The sequence below is a fragment of the Triticum aestivum genome, chromosome 1D, assembly GCF_018294505.1.
Source record: "Triticum aestivum cultivar Chinese Spring chromosome 1D, IWGSC CS RefSeq v2.1, whole genome shotgun sequence".
NCBI lineage: Eukaryota > Viridiplantae > Streptophyta > Magnoliopsida > Poales > Poaceae > Triticum > Triticum aestivum.
In genome coordinates, this window is record NC_057796.1 from 439,754,228 (window position 1) to 439,761,186 (window position 6,959).

Below are 6,959 nucleotides of genomic sequence, written 5' to 3' on the forward strand. Positions count from 1 at the left end.
CAGATAATTTTCATCCGGTGAGTAAAGTCATACCTACTTGTTTGACACATCATGCATTATTTCTCTCTACATATGCCAGACGAAGGATGTCATGCAATGCAAGGAGTAGCCCATGTTGTGAAGCTACCCAAGATGCAGCATATTGTTCTCTTTTATTGGATTTTGCATCCACCCTCATGAAAGTATCACATCTTTGAGCGGAAAGGCAACTCCGGAATATGATAATACCTTCGGATGTGAGACATTGGGAAAACAATTCAATCTAGTTGCCCTCTTTAGAGTACAATACTTGGGCTCAAATCTAGTGAGTTGGAGGCTCTTCGTCCATCTTCCCAATTGTGTCCATCTTCTTTTCCCCGATTCGGGGTCGAAGAGTACACCCAGTCCTCCATCTGGTGGCTTCGTTGATGGGTGGCGGGCCACAAGCTGACAACGGACACATCGAGCTCCATTTGGTGACCCTTTCCTTGGTGTACGCATAGCATGGGCTAACTAGTTGAATGAGAAAAGCGGGTGCAAGTTGCTTGGTCTGCCAAGGCGGATGCTTGCCTGAGCCCAAGACCACCCATGAGAATGGCCACCGCCGAGCAACCATTTGATCTTAATCTTTACCAGATGATATTGAGGTCGTCTTGCTGAACTCCTTCCTTTCTCATTTCAGTCCTCGTCTTTTTCATCTTCTGTAAGGGCCCCTAGTCTTTTGATTAAGGGGAAAATATATTTTTCGTCCCTAAACTCTGTTGAAAGTATAGAAATGGTACCTTAACTTAAAAACCGGCAAAAAAAAATTGAAACGCGGTCCGTTAGGGCTCGATTCACTAAAAAAGGTCGAAGAGAATAGCCAGATTAATTAACGGAAAACCGAGCGAAAACCATTACAACACGCCCGCAAAAACAAGGCACACAGGGTGGCCTGGCAACCCACACAAGAACTCACACACGCCGCCTGGGAGAAAAACGTCGTTGAGGTTGCAACCCGGCGTCATCGTCATCACACCTCCGCGAGGGCGACTCCGACTCCACCATCGACGACCACCGAAGAAGCCCTCACCACAAACAAGCGTCGAGGCCTACGCCGTTCGATGTCAAACAGCCAGCCACACACGCCGGCGACCAGGCGGCTCCAACTCTGTCGATGAGCATTGCAGGAGAAGAGCCTTGGGCTTGCGCCGAGCTAGCGCCAGAGCGGCGACCCCTCGAACACGCCGAAAGAGACCGACTACCAAGACCCATCAGCAAGCCAGCTCCGCTCGAAGCCACCATCGTTGCCACACAAGAAGCCGCGTAGAAAAATCACATCGCCGGACGGACACCTACCGACCGCGATGTCGCGAGCGTCCAACCCATGCGGCGTGCAAACGGGATCCAAAGTTCTTCCAGGCGACGCCCCCAAAGAGGGAAGCGACGATGCCGACGCCGTCGCCCGACCCGACTGGGTCTTAGGCTTTCGCCCGAAGAACTGGATCCAAGGGTGCGTGAAGGGTGGACTCCACGGCGGCGCCTCCAAGGAGGTGAAACGACGTCCACAGATGCCGACGTCGTCGGCCGGCAAGAGTGCGGCAAGCTTTCGCCCGGAGCAACACCCACACCCACAGCCCCACGCACAGCACCTCCGCTGACCCGCACACCTCCCACGAAGCCATCGCGCCATGACCAAGCAGGAGCCACCACAATCCTCGCCGCCGGCTAGACGCCGACGAGCCGAACACGGTCGAAACAGGAAAGATCCAGGAACCCACTGCTGCTGCTGCGCCACAGAAGAGCCTCGAGCAGGGAGGGAGGGCCGCCACCCAACCCCAACTCGCCGTACGAGCTACCAGATCGGCAGCCGACCGGCCGAAGCCCCAGCCTGAACTACCACAGCACCTAGCCGGAGAAGACGCTGCAGGAGGCCTCCAGGACGCGCAACAGAGGAGCCGACTTTTTTTTTAGCGTAATAACTTTATTCCTCAAATAACAACAAGGTCGTTTACATAATGATGAAGAAAAAAGTTAGGGACGAAAGTCTCCCATACTTGTGACTATCTAGTGCTAAAACAGTGCTTTGCTAAGCCATCCGCTAACAAGTTTGCTTCTCTGCTGCAATAATTAAAACTGGTACTAGCGAAGTCCATTGCCAAGAGGGAGCATTCTGCAATGAAAAAAACATCCACTCTCATATAAGCATCTAGATTAGATATAGCCTCCAGTGCTGTCATGCAGTCAGACTCAATGATAAGCTTTGTGCAACCCAATTTCGCTGCGAGGTACAATCCACATCGAATAGCAATCAACTCCGCTGAACCTGCGCTAGACACGTCGGGTAATACTAAGGTTTCTGGCCCCAGAAAATTTCCATGGTCGTCACGAGCCACTACACCGCAAGCTCCTTTGAAATTCTCCTCATGAAATGATGCATCAACATTCACTTTGATAACTCCCGTGCTTGGCTTTTTCCATACATGATTAGTACGTTGTATTGGCTGCTTTGGTGTATTAGCACGGACAAAATTTGTAGCAAGAACCTGGATGGAATAGCTGTTTGTTCCGCGTATGCACAGTCTCACCCTTCGTACTTTGTCTCCTTTTCCACCAGATAAACCACATGGCCACCAAGATAAACTCGGCCGTTGGTATATTATGTGTCATCGTATGCAGTCTGATCAAAATATCCAGGTTTATAGATCCCGACCGGTCCCGCTGAACAGCTTGGTCGATCACCTCCGATAGGCCAAGTGTTGTCCAAATTTGCTTGGCTCGGACGCATGAGAGCAGGCAGTGCTGGATATCTTCTAAACCAATTTTGCACAAAGGACATTGCGGGCGCAAGGGTACATGTCTGCCCGTGAGAACACCATAACATGGTAAAATCCCCTTTAGCACTTTCCAGCCAAAGTGCTTAATCTTTCCTGGAAGACGGAGTTTCCATAACTCCTTCCAAACCGGATTCAGTTGGGCACTACCTGAGCTATTCAGATTTGTGTAATATCGTCCGAATTGGTGATCAAACTCCACATGGTATGCCGAACGAACTGAGAAGGTTCCCGATCTTGTGTGGTGGCACGCCACAAAGTCTTCCAAAGCTTCAACATGGAGTGGGATTTGAAGTATTCTATACACATCAACTGGCCAGAACACACTTTGGATGAGAGGCTCATCCCATTGTCCCATGTGGGGATCAATTATATCCTGCACTTTTTGATAACATAATTCCACCTCTCAGGGTTATCGGTTTCCTTGTTTCACTAGATGAAATCCACGGATCCTCCCAAATATCTATCTGAGAACCAGTGCCCACTCGCCAAATACACCCTCTCTTAAAGGTTTGTATACCAGCAACTATACTTTGCCACGTAAAAGATGAACCTTTCTTTGGGCCAGCTTTTAGAATATCACCATTTGGATAATATTTTGCGCTGAGAACACGTGCACACAAGGAGTCAGGATTCTGGAGAAGGCGCCAACACTGCTTTGCTAACATAGCAAGGTTAAAGCTGTGAAGGTCTCGAAACCCCATCCCTCCCTTCTTCTTCGGGACACATATTTTCCACCATGCAAACCAATGCATTTTCCTTTTCTCCTCTCCATCACCCCACCAGTAGCTCGATATTTCATCCGTGATTGATTTACATATCCCTTTTGGTAGCTTGAACACAGATATAGCATGTGATGGAATTGCCTGCGCTACTGCTTTTAGGAGAATCTCTTTACCTTGCACGGATAATTTTTTTCCTTCCATCCCTTCAATCTCTGGCATACTCTGTCAACAAGATGCTGAAAACAGTCACTACGGTCGATACCAACAATAGTTGGTGGACCCAAGTATTTGCCAGACAAAGCTTCAGTCATTATGTCTAGCATTCCACAAATACTCTCCCTGTCATTTACTCTAGTATTAGGACTGAAGAAAATACTAGATTTAGGAGTACTTACACGCTGCCCAGAACTCACACACAGTATGTATCCAAGATCCTTTTTAAAGTACTTGCATTCTGGACAGTTGCTCTCATTAGAATCAAGGAGTCATCTTCAAACAAAAGGTGAGAAACAGAGGGACGTTCCTTGACACTTTTATCCCTTCAATTCCTCCAATATCCTCCTCATAAGCCAACATGCTTGATAAACCTTCAGAGCATATTAGGAAGAGGTAAGGAGATAATGGGTCTCCCTGTCTTGGGCCTCTAGTGGGTACGAACTCATCTGTTTCTGTGTCATTAAATCTGATATGATATCTGACAGAGGAGACACACTCCATAATAAGCTCAATCCACCATGAGTTGAACCCTAACCTTGTCATCATTTGCTGTAAAAAGTCCCATTCTACTCTGTCATATGCTTTTAGCATGTCCAACTTAACAGCACAAACACCATTTGACCCATGTGTTCGCTTTTTTATGGAATGAAAACATTCATAAGAGACCAACACATTATCAGTAATAAGCCTACCCGGTACAAAAGCACTCTGAGTGGGAGAAATCACCTCGGGTAGGATTTTCTTCAATCTATTAGCCAACATCTTCGAAATTATCTTGTACACCACGTTACACAAACTAATGGGTCTGAACTTGTGTTATTACCTCTGGACTGTCCACCTTTGGTATTATTCCACCCATCTGGTATTTTTTTGTTATTGATCGCTTCAAGCACTTCTTTTGTGAGTTCCTCTCCAACAATATGCCAAAAGCGTTTGAAAAATACAACATGGAGTCCGTCCGAGCCAGGGGCCTTCATATCTCCTATTTGAAAGAGAGTTTTCTTCACTTCCTCTTGTGTAAATGGAGCAATTAACAGGTCATTCATCTGTGGTGTAATTACAGGCTTAACCATAGCCAACAGGTCTTCATCTATCATCCCTTCATCCGAATGAAACAAACTCTGAAAATAATCAAAAATGAGGGGCTTGAGGTTATCATTCCCCTCAGCCCATCCATTATTATTATTATTCAACTTCTTAATCAGATTACGGCGCCTACGGGCCGAAGCGTATAGATGATAGAATTTAGTATTACGATCGCCACGACGCAACCAATTTGCATGACCTCTCTGGGCCCAATAGATTTCCTCCTGCTCCAGGAGATTTTCAATCTTCAGGGTTAACTCTTGTTGCTTCACTCTTGCATCCGCATCAAAGGGCCCACGCATAATTGTCTCTAATTCATCTTGAGCTGACCTCAGTCTAGCTCGGGGGCCCTTTAGAACTTTCCGATCCCACAAATGGAGATCCTTGTGCACAGCGGCCAGTTTATCACTAGCCGATGGACAGAGTCCCTGTACAACAGCTTTTTGACATGCTGTTCTGACTACTTCTTCGACAGCTTCCTCTGCCAGCCACCTCGCCTCAAATTTCCGTCCCCCTTGACGACGTTGCGCAGCAACTCCGGCCAAGACTCCGTATCTAAGCAAATCGGTCGACGATCCGACTTGCCCATGTCCAGATTAATCAGTCCACATGATGGATGCATCTCCATCCAACCCGAGTTCGAGACGGCCCTATCCAGCCTTTCTCTTAGTCCTCTGAAGAAAGTAAACTTGTCGCCATGGTAGCCGATATCCTCCAAAGAACAGTCCGATAATGCATCCTGGAAGGCTTGGAGTCTAGCCTGCTGCCGAGGAGCACCTCCTTCTTTCTCTGATGATACTAATATCTCGTTAAAATCACCGATAGCCACCCACGGGAGATTTGAGTGGGCATGAAGATCACGGATTAGCTGGTACATTCTCTCTTTAATATCCCAGCTTGGCTCTCCGTAAATACCCGTCAATCTCCACAGCGTTCCATCTAGTTCCTCATCCGACACATCAATGCAATTAAAGGTAGTAGTCCGGGAGTAGATCCTCACCTCCTTCTTCCAGACTAGGAACAATCCACCCTTTCTGCCATCAAGGCATGGTGCTACAATCATATGGTCCATCCTCAATTTTCTCATGAGCTCTTCTGCCTTAACCTCGTCCAAATGCGTCTCAAACAGGAAAAATGCATCTGGAGTATTTCGCCTCTCGATATCCATAAGAGACCTAACTGTCGCCGCCCCGAGCAGGCCCCGGCAGTTCCAACTGATGAGTTTCATTGTGTTCGGCGTCCCTCCCAAGGCCAAACAGATTGGAAACTCAAAACCTCCTGATCTGAATAGACGGAGAATAGACTTGCAAAAACTCGCTGGGGGAAACAACCAGAACTGCAGTAAAAAGAACTGATCGCTACCAACCAACGCCGGGACAGAAAACCGATCGCTGCACCAAGCAGCGCCGGGACAAAAAGGACAAATCCAAAGTTGTCTTGAGATCCGACCAACAAGCAAGTTCCCTAAGCACCATCAGGGAAGCTGTACGCAAACACAGTAGATGAAATCGTCATGACGTACAAGTAGTAGCCATACACACAGGAGCCGACTTGGTCCCTAAACTTCGTAAACCAGATTAGTTTAGTCCCTTAACTCAACAAAAGCAGTTTTCATGCTGACTTGGCATGGTTTTGACAGGTCGACGCCCACATGGCAATCTTCTTCTCCCTTCCTAGTTTAACTCTGCTAGGCATTTCGTCCAGCAGTTGGCGCGCGTCCAGAAACAGAAGAAGGAGATAGGCATGGAGCTATTGTGACTCGCGGCAGCGCCCGCACCGCAGAAGGTGGAGGCGACCGGGGAGCTGCAGCACGGCGAGGCTCGCCGTCACCGGTGACGCACCCACACACTCGCGCATAACCATTAACCACACCAACACACACTCCGGTGGCGGTTGCTCTGCCATGCGTCCGTGTGTCCATGGCGCGAGCCCGGAATCGGTTCAACCACGACGCCGTCGACCGGTTCGAACGCGACGTCATCAACCCAACACGCACGGACGCTCGTGTGAATAGAACGCCGACCGTGTCACAACGTGGCCTCGGCGGAGCTTGTGCGTGACCAACGGCACGACCAACGCCGTCAACGGAGGTGCGCGCAGACTGCAGAGGGCTTGTCCGAGCTACTCGTCGGCTCCTCCT